Source organism: Corapipo altera, unplaced genomic scaffold (assembly GCF_003945725.1).
Source record: "Corapipo altera isolate COAL_440 unplaced genomic scaffold, ASM394572v1 55, whole genome shotgun sequence".
NCBI lineage: Eukaryota > Metazoa > Chordata > Aves > Passeriformes > Pipridae > Corapipo > Corapipo altera.
This window is the reverse complement of record NW_020884882.1, coordinates 12438394-12451462: the sequence shown is the minus strand read 5'-3', so window position 1 is coordinate 12451462 and position 13069 is coordinate 12438394.

The following is a 13069-nucleotide window of genomic DNA, read 5'->3' as shown; positions in this document are numbered from 1 at the left end:
ATTTGATGATTTTTTTTCCAGCTGTGACCACAGCCTCTGCTGGCCAACACAGACCACACACACCAGGAGCCTGAAGCAGCAGAGCTGAACAACATGTTCAGGGAAACCACTGACCATGGGAACCCAGGGGCTGGTTCAGACAGTTGTCATCCCACTTCAAGTACAGGGGGCTGGGAAATTTGCTCTGTTTCCAGCACAGGTGCAGACATATGGGTATGGAGGACCAGCCAAGGATACAGTAACAGGGAACAGCAAAACACACTCAGTGGAGACGCTCCACCTGCTGCACTTGGCACCCAGACCTGGCAGCTCCTTTCCACATCACTGCAATACCTCTCTCCTTGCTGCCTCAGCCACACCAAACTTGCTTGGCAGAAGCAGCAGTTTCATCAGCCACCCCTAAATATACAAGGAGGATCCAACCAGGGAGATGACATAACCAAAGCCATTAGGGGGAAAAAAACCCCCAAACCACAAGAGCACAATAAGTAGATTGTACGGGAAAACAAAGAATAAAATAACAAGTCTGAATACTGACAAAAGGGCCAAGTGAGAGCAGAGCACAAAAGGAAGGATTTTCACAATTATTCTTCCCAGCCTACCTTAAATATGCTGCTATTCCTTGTTAAAGGGATGTCTAGTCTTCGCAATTACTGTGTTTGGGAGGTAACAATTCCACTTTTTGCAGTTTTCCCATGCCTAAGAGAGGAGAGAAAGAAAAAAAGAACACATCTATATTTGTCAGGGAAGTTTATATCAGAAAAGTTTGTGTCCTAGTTATTTTTAAAGTATGTAGGACAACACACACAAAAAGTCTCAACCCTTATCTATAACTTGTCATTAGCTGACAAGATGACAAGATCAGCATTTGCTAAGGATTAACAAGAAGAATTATCTGTGCAGTACATTATCATCATGCAAAAATAAAAAAAATTCAATAGCACTCAATATATTTAAAATATTACCAGAAAAACATGAGTGGGCTCTGGATATCATGGCAGGTAAACATAACCATCACATAATGGAGACAAGTTGTGTATTTAGTTTTAGTTCAGAAATACCAAAAAGCAAAGAAATAAATGTTAAAGCAGTGCTTGAGTGATGCCAGTTCATGGTTTCCCGTGATATTGTTATCCTTTATCAGCCATGCATTAGCTGGAGAGATCATTCTGATCTGAAAATCCAGAACATGGATTCTCAACTTCTGCATGGCACAAACTCAAGAGCCTCCAGCCCATTCTTAGATTAGTCAGGGTGAACCCATTACATAAAATGCCATTGAAATAGCCCTGGTTTGAAAACAAACTATTACTTTTGTTGGCCTGCAGTTGCCTTTCCAGACCAGCTAAAACCACATTACATGCAAGACCCATCCACAGTGGGCAAATCACGGGTCAGAGTGCATAAACTGAAAGTGAGTGTATCTATAGCCAGAGGGGACCCTTGGCATTTGATTTACCTCTTTCATTATGTCAAACATCAGTCTTCAAGCACAGGTTTAGCATTTACTTTTGCTGCTGAAAAGTCAATTTTTGCGAGGAGGTAAAGGTCTTTTAATATTCATAACATAAATAAAATAAATCCAAGAGAAGCAAGGCCTCTTAGGCACTGTGGGAAGCAAAATCCCTGTGGTGAGCTCAGACTTGGTCACTGGGCTATCTTCACTCCCTCTATGCTTGCTATGTTCCTAAATTTCAGGTAAACTTAATAAACAATAGGTCTCCATTATTATTCACCAGCATTAGCAGAGGGGTTGAACTAGATGATCTCCAGAGGCCCCTTCCAACCCCAACCATTTCGTGATTCTGTCATTATGCCAAGGCAATAAAAAAAAAAAGGAAGTTTCAACAGCAGTTAAATTAAGCCTCTTCTGTCAAATTTGACATATCTCAGGCATCTGCATAGAAACAAGGTTATCTAGGAAACAAATTTCTCCCTATAATATTGCAGCAAGTCACTCCCAGCTTGATACCCCATCTCCTGCCCAGCTGCACTGGGACAGGTTCCCCCAGCCCTGTCAGCCTCCCACCTTCTCCTGGCTCAGGGAAAACTGTAGGAAGAGCAGCCAGGTGCCATACAAAAGAGTTGCTACACAGACAAAAGATCAAAGATACATCAACCCTCTCCCAGGCAGCCCCAGACTCCTCATCACTGTGAAGAGCAAAAGCTTCCCCAACACACCATGAAAGCTCAAAGCCCAAACCACAAACACAACCAGGAAACCACTCCATAAGCCCCAAAATTCTGGTTCCCAAGCACCAATCTTAAAAACCCCCAAAACACTGGGGTCACAGGCAGGTTTAGTTCTTGTTTCTGTCTCACTGTAGATCGAAGACTTTTTTCCATGGACTTTTGGCTGCTTCTCTCACTTCAGAGGCAGCCTAAAGCACACCACCACTCTACTCCTCTCTCTTCCTCCCTCCTATTGGGAGCTTTTATAAACTCAAACCACCTGAACACAGGGAGGAGCTGGTTTGAAGGTTCAAAACACTATCAGGTGCGAGGGTTTTTTTGATTATAGTAAATTTTTGTTGACTATAGTAAATCCCAGTGACAAGGCACAACTGGGCTGATTTGGGAAACAGGCCAGGGTGGTTGTGTTGTGTGCCAGGGAACCCTGAAGGGAGTTCTGCTGTGAGCTCAATGCCTCTCCTGGCTGTGAAATGTTTCCAGACACCCAGGTCTGCCTGGGTGCTCCACTACACAGCAAATGCACATCCTGGCACAGCCCAGCACCTCTTTTGGAAAAGAAGCTTTGGCTGGTACCTCTGCTTAAGGAAAATGCAAGAGGCCAGATCAGCTCTGCAGTGTTGCATTTCTGGTCTTTTTAACTCCAGGTGCCACCCTGAAAATAGCACTTTAAAGTCCTCTAACTCTGCCTCAGCTGCAGAGCAAATCTCAGCTCTTACATTACACCAGGGGATTGACCAAATAGCTTATTTGCAAACCCGTGTTTTTGCTTCCACTTTATCACAAAGAAAGTCAGTGGTGGAAAAAAAAAGCCCGTTAACAAATTGAGAGGTTTCTTTGCTGCTTGTCACCTGCAGTGTGAACCCTTATAACGGATTCACTCTATGATATTAAATTATACTTCAGTTTATTACTTCTAAAATGCCCTGGATTCTGCAGGGGCATAGTGTGCCTCTCACACACCTATTTTAGCATGCTTGGAGATCCTCAGGTTAGAGGTGCTACATAAGGAAATTTAGTTATGGATGAAATACACTGCTGTGCAGTACTATAGCCTAGAGTTCACAGGAAAATCTTTGAAAAGATGAAGCAGGCAGACAGCAACAATTTTTGCCTTAGGTATGTTCATGAAAAAAGCCACCCCCAACCAACCAAAAAAAAATCGTAAAGCAACACAAAATACACCCTTCAAGAGGAGGAAATGAGGGAGTGGGGAAAACTCTCACACTGGAACAAAAAAAAAAGTGAGAATTATCATGATTATGGGATATAGAGCAGCCAATATTCCCTGATGACATCACTTTAACAAATACAATACCTTAAGATTTAACTCCTTGTCACAGCCATGGGCTTTGTCATTATTTAAGAAAAACACTCTCTTCCACACCTCATCTCCCTTCTTGCAGGGCTAGGTAGGGAGCTGCAAACAGAGCCCTGTGCGCTGGAAATAGTTTCTGAGTAAGGAATTAGTGCATGAAATGAGCATGGAAAAAAAAATCATATACTGTTCTTCCTTTGCTTCAAAACAGGTTGGTTGATTGACAGTAAACCCTATATAATAGTTCCTTCCAGGCAGATGGCAAGATCATGATTTGCTCTTCAGTTGCAATTTTCTGCTGCCTCTCACAACCAACAGAACTCCCAGATCTACCAATGAGAGGGGTCTGGGCTGCTTTATATGTGTTTTACAACGCTCACATCAAAGCTTATGGATTAATATTGTGACTAGTTATCGTATTCCATTTTGTGAAAATTTGCCTTGAATTTGCCTCCAACGTCTCCTGGCTGATGGTGTGCAGATAACAGCTTCAGAAATCCACACAAAAGCAACTTGTAAATCCCTGCACCACCCCTGACAGACAATACTCCTTTGAGCGGTTGCGTAGGTGTTGAAAATCTTGCCATACATCTCGAGCTCTCTCAGCACATATTGTTTTTAGGCTGCCATCTGCTAATGCACAGTCCCACCCTGAGAGAGATGCAGGAATGCTCCAGTCTCAGGGCTGTTCTGCTTTCAGATTTACTCTTTCATTTCTTCCAATTCTCAGCACTCAGATTCTGTCATTCTTAGCCCTGGCTGTAGCTACAAAGTTCAAGAGACCCTCTCACATCACTGCTAATTTTCAGTGACAAAGAGAATTTATTGAAGATGTACCCAGGCATTTGTTTTAATGGACCAAAGGAATCCTTTGCGGTGTCCCTGGAAGCAGATTCATTTGTCTGCGTGTCAGCTGGTGCACACGTAGAGAGGTGCTGGGACCATCAAAAACTTTGGAAGCACTCACTTCCAGGGCATGTACACTAAAAGGATGTATTTTAAGTTGGTGGCAAGGGAAGGAGACAACTCCCAAAGACATAATGTGGGCAACATCTTGAACAAAGCGAGTCGTGCACATTGCAGTGCAGAACGTTGGGATCTAATTATCACACTAAATAAGGAGTGATGAACATGATACTTGACTGATTGTCCTCTTCACTGAAATTGTCAGCAGTACTCTTTTTCTTGCTGCTGATTTTGCTTCTCTACAAAGCACATTAGCAAAATTTATAGATGATATTTAATTTTTTTATTTATTTTTTTATTTTTTTTAGAAAACAAATTTATAGCAGCTAATTCACGTTAAACTTCCTATGCAGGATCCATCACTAAAATACATTGGAAGCTACAATTTTAACTCTAGGAAACTGAAGAGCATATTATCACTTGCCAACTGAAATTTATCTGTTTTGATCCTTTTTTTATATTCCTCTTCTCCCACACATCCCTTTTATTATCCCACCTTCTTCTCAGGTTTTCAAAGATTTTGTTGTCATTTACTCCTGAATAAAATCCAAAAATCTTTTGTCATGGCAGGCTCTGTACAACAAATTGTTGTTCATGTCACACCCTGACTTCTGTGCACCAAGCATGGAAGTCAGAATAAGGGATCATACACAATAGCATAGATTCCCTCCTTGCTCTTCTTTCAAAGCAAGAAAGTGAATAAAAGAGGACCAAGAAAAAAAAATAGGGATGGGAAAATGAAAATATAAAGGGCTGTGTGTTCAAAGGAGATAAAACTAGTAGTTTTGTTTTCTTTCTCAGCTTGTACAGCAATCCCCTCTCTCATTCCCCAAATTCTACAAAAATGGTTTGGTAGACTGAAGTTATGTTTTCCTTGATTTCAGTAATCAAGGTAAGTCAGGACAATCTCTTCCATTGAAAATAGAATTCTTCTTACAGCTAAGAAACAGTAGTAGTTTTTGTGTCTTCTGCCTCTGCTCCAGCAAAAGATTGCAGCTGCCTTTTTGCAAGCTTTTAGTTGCTAGAGATATAAACACTCTCTTCAGAGTATGACAGATGAATTCTCCTGCAATGAAATAAGATACCTTTCAGAGAGCCTGAAAGCAACTAATAGATTTCCAGGAAAATGCTGAAAATTGGCTTAATGTTGCATAAATAAAGATATTTATGCAACCTGGAATGAAACTCTACCACAAGCAGAAGGCTGGGCCCTACTTATGATACCAAATCCTTCTTTTGCCAGTTTGCACAGATCTTTAATGGGCATGGGGTCATTTGCTGCCCTTCTGAATCTCCCCTGGTACAGTCATCATTGTTAAATTTTAAATATGAATCATTTTCCAGGCAGCACAATATCCAGTTGGCTCCTCCTTCCATTTTCCCACAGGGGTCTGAAAAATGTTAAACTCTTCTCTTCACAATTAAATTCATGAAACACTTAAATTCTATGGCAGTCAGACACCAAGGAACAGGAAAATCATTTCATCTCATAATGTTTTAGAGCCCCTAGGCAAATGTAAACACTGTATGCTGTGATAGAAGAAGGATTTATTGCTGCTGCTGAACAGAGAATCTGCTGATTTATTTGTAATTCCAGTAGATTTTTGAGGGTAATTTATTTATTACAGAATTTTGGTGAAATGATTATTTAGGAAGCTTGAACACACCAGACCCATTTGTGTGGAGATGCATTTTAAAGAAAAAGATACAGAACCAAATCAATCTGTATTGAACTAACACTGGCCTGTAATAGTGAATCATTACTGCACTCACTCTCCTGCCAGAGCATAAAAGGGGATTGAGCTCTCATATATCACAGGTTCTGGAGGCCAAGTGACATTTGATAGGTAACCACTGCAGGTGCTGCTAGAGACACCTTAAGATGAGGCAGGGAAGTATCTAAGTCACTATTATATTCTTGCAAATGTTTTACCCAAGGTTAGTTTAACTCACTTTGCTGAGAAAAACATCTCTCAACTCTGCTCCCAAGTGTTGTTTCAAGCATTCATTTATATACATCTCAGAATGCCAAAGGTTACCACTGTGAGTCAGTCCATCTCTGCCAGTATATCAAATTCATAGAAACATTGGTAAAAATAGGATTTTATGTCATGCCACTTACTTTTACAGGAAGCACTTGGCTCTACTGGAGCCTCCTCTGCTTCGGCAGCGTTGGGCAGCCCTGGGAACTGCTTGGGGAACTGAGGGAGGGTAAATTCAGTTTTGTGGTAGAGGTTGAGCCACGAGTCTCCAACACTGCTCAGCAGTGGATGTGCTTGCAGGAACAGCCATCCACACACTCCGTGTCTGCCTCTGTGGATATCCCAGTTCCAGCAGTGATCTGTCATCTTGTGTCCTCCTTTTTGTCCTGTCCAACCCACTGGCTCCTATTGCAATCCAGGGGTTAATACTTTGGGAAGAAGCCACCTCCTGTACAGCTACATCTGTGATATCCAACATGAGCAGGCTGAGCTATGACTAAAGCCTGTGGCCATGCCACAGCACTGCTAAGGAAAATCATAAAGAGCCTGGATCTGATCATCACCTTATTTGACAGTTCATCACTCACATCTCCACTGAAAGGTGTCTGTGTATTACTAAAAAGCCAAAATCCTTTTTGTTATCTTATTACCCTCCATGCTTATTTAGAGAGCTGAGAGTAGACAGGAGACTTCTTTAAACAAAAGTATAATTTCAGAATTTCTCTTCAAAGATACCACAGAAATCACTCCAGAATATCTGTCAAGCTGGCATTCCCCTGAGACTGCCTTAGCTCTTTGCTCTGGATAACTTGAAGTGAGAACTTGAACCATATCTCAGATAACTGCTGTAGAGAATCAATTTTCAATTTCCTGCTGAACTTCAGATATATATTTAAATACTCAGTACTTCTGGCATCTGGAAAGAAACCAACAATAAAATCAAATGGTCAACCCACTCATCCGATGAGGGGAAAATCTGCAATGAATCAAGCAAACAGGAGACTCAGACACAGGCCTGAATGGTAAATTTTCTCAGCACCACTGTAAAATCAGTACCATTATCTCATTGTCTTTTTGACAAAAAAATGCCTAGTAACTCAATGCCAATTTTGTCTAAACCAGAATATTTCTGCAGAATTCACAGTTCATTTTAAAGTAGTCTAATTTTTTAGTGGAAGGGAAAAAATAGATGAAGTTCACCATGAGGTTGAAATCAGTGACTTAATTAGAAACAAGGTTTAACCAAAGAAGGAGAACCTCTGTTCTTACAAGAGAGGCACTGGAGAAATGCTGATCTTTCTCAAGGTAATGAGTGTTTTGTCGCTTTTCATGGTCAGACTTTTATCCTAATAACACACTCTACACCTTACTTTATGCTGTGATTAGGATACATGTCTTTCAGCTCAGCACTCTACAGGTTTGCCTTTATTTTTCTCAATCTTCAATGTCCTTAATAATAAGTAAATAAGTTAATACAACAGCCCCTGAAGAAAATTCATGGTTTAAACAAGGCCATTGGAAAGATTCATGTGAAAAGCCCTACAGCACTTTTGGCTGAGGTTTTATTTGAACAAAATTTTAACAAATGGACCAATGTTTCCCAAGAACGTTCAAATGTTATTAAGTGGGAAACAATGCTCCCTGGCACAGTATCCAGGCAGACCAGGAAATGCATCTTTTTGTATTCAGAAGGCAAAATGTTAAGTATGGTCATGCAAAATCACAGTTGTGAGGATGTATTAAACTGGAATACACAAGCTAGGAAGGATGATAGGAGAAAAATCACAGCACCTCTAATTGTCCTGCAGTTTTGCGAGGTGTTGCTGCTTTAAGGGAATCAGAACAATAAAAATGCCTCCCTCCCCTTTACCAGCTGTTGTAAGGCTGTTTCTGAGAGTACCTGATGGGAAGATGAAACAAATATTTTTATCTACAAAGCTCAGAATGTAGGAACTTGTAAAGCACTTTGAAGTCAGAGTCATTGCAAACTGAAGAGGTAAAGCCATGCAAACAGTACTACACCGGTGTCTCTGGGAGGTTTTATTCCCAGCTAACCTGCTCCCACAGTTTGTCCAGACAGCTGACATGCTGGGAGCCTTCTCCAATTTGCAACGAGCCATCAGTATCTTGCAAACAGAAAACAAAGAGAAATGACAACAAGGTATCAAAAATAAACTCATCTTGATGTCACTATTCAGGAGGGAAGCAGCAAACAAAATAATAGGCAGGTTGGTGACAACTGCAGAATTTCTTGGTTTTCAAAGGTGTGAGAGTAGAATTGGAAAAATTAATTGGGTTCCAATTTTGTCCTCGTTCTGTGAAAATGCATGAGCAACTATGGGCAAAAATGCCAATAGCTGTAATAGTAATTATAATAATAAATATGACAGGAACTGCCTGAAAAGTATTAATTTGTAAAGTTAGGCCTTTTCAAAACTCCTACTTGAGGGACCTTTGGAGGCTGTTTCTTGCAGAATGACAGAACATCCTTTTTAGAAGGATTTAGACACATCCTCTTGTGTGGTACCCCTTCAAGGCAGCATAGCAAGGCTCCATATTTGTGTGAATCTGAGGGAAAGATCAGCTCTGTCCAAGGAAAACCACTGACTGTGCTGTAGTGCCTTCCCCTCCAGCTCTGTGCACGCTGCCCATCACTTCCCCCGGACTTTCAGGTCAGAAGGTGCCAGTGCAAATGCAAGGAGAGGAGTGATTCTCCATGGCCAATACTGAGATAAAAGGGAGGATGCCCATCAGTGCTTAAATCTGGCTTAGTTTAGCCCTCATGGCATCACCATGGCCAGGTTGGACAGGGCTTTGAGCAACCTGGTCTAGTTGAAGGCGTCTCTGCCCATGGCAGGAGGCTTGAAGCTAGATGATCTTCTAAGCCAAGAAATTCTATGATCCTATGATCCCTGAATCTTAAAATGAAGTCTGCATTTTTTGCACAGAAGGGGCTTGGAAAGCTGTACATTAATTCCACTCTCATGGAAATCAATAGAAAGTTCCCATTGCTTTGAAGAGCTGGATCTATAGCAGTGCTCTGCAAAATCCCACCTTAGTGTTAAAATGCCTTCACCTGCCTTGAAAACTGAAAGTCATACACCTAAGTTAAAAATGTCCTTGTCCAGTAAGGGGTGACGGTATTGACATAGGAGAAGACTCTTCGATGGCCTTCAGAGGAACATTGGTGTGGGTGGGCTCAGCCACCTCTTCATCTGGAGAAAGACACAGTCTGTGTATCATAGCATGAGCTGTTGGGGGGGTTTATGCACTACATGCACCTTAGGCTTTAACTAGGTGGCAAAATATCTCCCCAGCAGAGATCTTTTGGTGCATTGAGTTCCACAGGTACTGGTGGCCTGGGGGGACTGATGTATTTAAGAGAACAAATCTAATTCAAAGTCATTTGGCTCTAAGGGTAATCTAACCATCCTGGTATTGCTTAGGATGATTATGTGTATTTGAAAGAGAGAAAAGCAAATACCCAAAGGCTTCTTGTTTACGATGCTGTGATTTCAAGAAGTTTCTTCAGGGTAGAGCAGGGTGCTGATAACACAGGAGCTGATCCAGCCCGATAGCACTATCAGCACCTGAGGAGCTATAACCGATCTGCTCCACACTCACCAAGCCCACCAAGCACTCTGCATTGTGTTTACCTAATGATTAAATGGAATGACTTTCCTTTAATCAGTGTGTCAGCTTGAGCAGCATAATGAAATTAGCCAGGGGTGAACGCAGGCTCCTGAGCCCAAAGGGGCATTTCATCACAACTTACTCCTGAAATCCGTAACATTGCTGTGCCATGGAGGGTCCTTGTGGGATGCTGGGTTCCTTACTCAAACACAGATTGTCCAAAATTAAAACAAATGCCCTGTTTCTGTATTTTATTGTATCTCCTCTCCTAGCTTGCAAGTTCACCCAAGGATTTTTCTTTCCTTAAAGAATTCCATGTATTAATCATTTGTTCATGTCACATGGATGATATCTGACAGTTTATCCCAGTTATCATCAATAACTATTAATGACCCTGTTATTGCAATGAAACTGCAGCAGCTTGTAGCCTCACTTGCATTCATCTCATTTTTCATTTGATTATGAAATTCAGAATGCTTCTCTCACAGGCAAGCTTGCTTGCTTAAAAGGGCAGGGATCTGTGCATTTGATTGCTTTTTGAAATGTGGCAGATTACACTATTTAGCTACTGTTCTTGAGATGTGGAATATATCATGTGTTTCCTTAATCCTAAAATATAAGTTATTGTCACTCCCAGAGAAGCTGCAGCATGTAAAGTTTTAGATGCACACAAATCCAAATTGAATGAAGTCATGTTTTTTCAACGCTGAGGAGGTTTAACAAATTCATGTAGACACTAATGAGTATTACTGGGCTTATGGAGGGTCACGGAAAATTAGACTGGCTTTTTAAACCATTATTACAGATTTTCTCATTGTTACATGCTAAACTATCTACTATTAATACTGCTTTACTTTTGCTTTCGGCCATTGGACAGTGTTTGAGGTTCAGTGGCATGGCTATCTCTTCATACTCTTTATTTCTTTGCTAATCACATATTTTACCCAACTTTATGGGTTTGGCAGGAATTCATTTCTAACTTTAACTTACTGGCTTCTTCCAGAAATTTGCCTTGTATCTATTCTGCAAAGAAAACTGTCATGCAACGCAGTGTGTCTATTTACCTCATTTTCCCATCAGTATTTGTTGGAATGCTGTGTGCCACCACTGCTGTAAAAAACACCTATAATTAGAAAAATATCAATTTCTTAAAGATACAACGCTGAGTTCAGGCCTGATTAAGTACTAGTGGAGTCAGCTGTTATCAGGGTAGAAACAAGAGCATGGTTTGAAAGTCTGCATGTGGAGCCAGCATACATAATACATGTCTTTCATTCATCAAGGATATCATCCCCTGTTTCAGCACAGTAGGATGAATCTGCCGGTACCCACAACTTGCCCAAAGGTGAGGAGCTGAGCTGTGGAGGACACATTTCACCCAGTGCAGCTTCTTGACATTAGAGGGCTCCATATTCCACAGAGTATGGCAAAAGCAAATCTCATTCTGAGGTCAATAGAGATGACATTGGAAAGAGAATTATTGACTCCTCTTGGAGCTATGGTTTGATAGTGCTGCAGATTCAGCTTCTGAAGTTTTGAAGTCAAAAGCATCAGCTGAAAATGCAGAGTTGGTCTGTTATATTCATTCTACCAGTTCATATGAGTTTACAAAGGTTGTAGGGGGCTCAGTATTACCAAGAGGAGATCAGATATCATGGATCTCTTTCTCTTGTATCATGAAGGATCTGGTGTTATACTGGCATCATCTATCTTCCCAGGACTCAGAAAAACCTGGCATACACTATCTATGAGGGAAACTGTTAATGAGACACAAATACAGGGAATGTCCATGCCTGCTACAGATTAAACCTCATCTAAACTTGGCTCTAACAATTGCAGAGGCACAGTTGCATGCCATGCCTGTTGTCCCTCACTATCAGAACTCTAGAAGGAGCTGTCAGCACAGCAGCATGACACCAGGCAGTGGAACCTGGATCAGAAAGCCTGGGAATAGCACATGGTCATAAGGGAAATTCTTGACAGGAAGGGTCATTAGACATTGGAATGGGCTGTCCAGGGAGGTGGTGGAGTCATCATTCCAGGAGGTGTTTAAGAAAAGACTGTACGTGGCACTTAGTGCTATGATCTAGTTGACGTGGTGGTGTCTGGTCAAAGGTTGGACTCTGTGATCTCACAGGTCTTTTCCAACATAATTAAAAAAAAATCGGAAAAGCTTCCGTGACAATAAAGACAAAACTGAGGTCAGGACAATAGACTTGAAAGGCATTACTTGATCCCCCCCCCCGGATTAGGATAGGGCAGTGTGTGCTTTTCAGTATCCAACCTCACACTATAAGGATTCTCCTACTCATGCTAGAACCTGGGTTAAATATTTCTGGGTTCTATTTTGGCATAACTGATGAACTAAAATGCCTTTCCTGTCTCCTATGGCTCTCAGCATGGGTTGCCTATTAGAAGGACTGTGGAGCTGCCAAGATCCATGCCCGGTGGCTGTAACACACACCTCTAGACCAAGATTGCACCCTGGGATAGCTGGGTACCACTCACATCAGGTACAGTGTGGTAGGGTACAACAGGTAGCAGCTACTGGTCCTTATCTTGCAGAAATCAGCAGATTCATTCTATTGTCTTGCTGAGGTAGAACTTTCTGTGACCATCACAGAATGTCACAGAGCAGAGTTCAATGGCCCTTCAGGAAGATGCTGCCTTTGTGCAGAGTTGGGCACAGCTCTTAAGAACCACTTGCAGAAAATTTGCGTTATGAATGTAGGAGCTTTTCCTTGACATAGATAAGGTAAAAAGGTAGTCATTGTGGAACAAGAACAAATATTCGAATGCCATTATCTCATCTTTATGGTTCACTCTATTAACAAAAAAATACTTTAAAAATATTTTAAATGGCCAGACTCCAGAAGGAGCTCTTGCATATAATGACATAGCCTTGAGAAAGTGCAACTTGTCTTTGTTGCACTTCAAAGAGTCTAATCCTAAAGATATCTTCCTAAGGAATAAATGCACT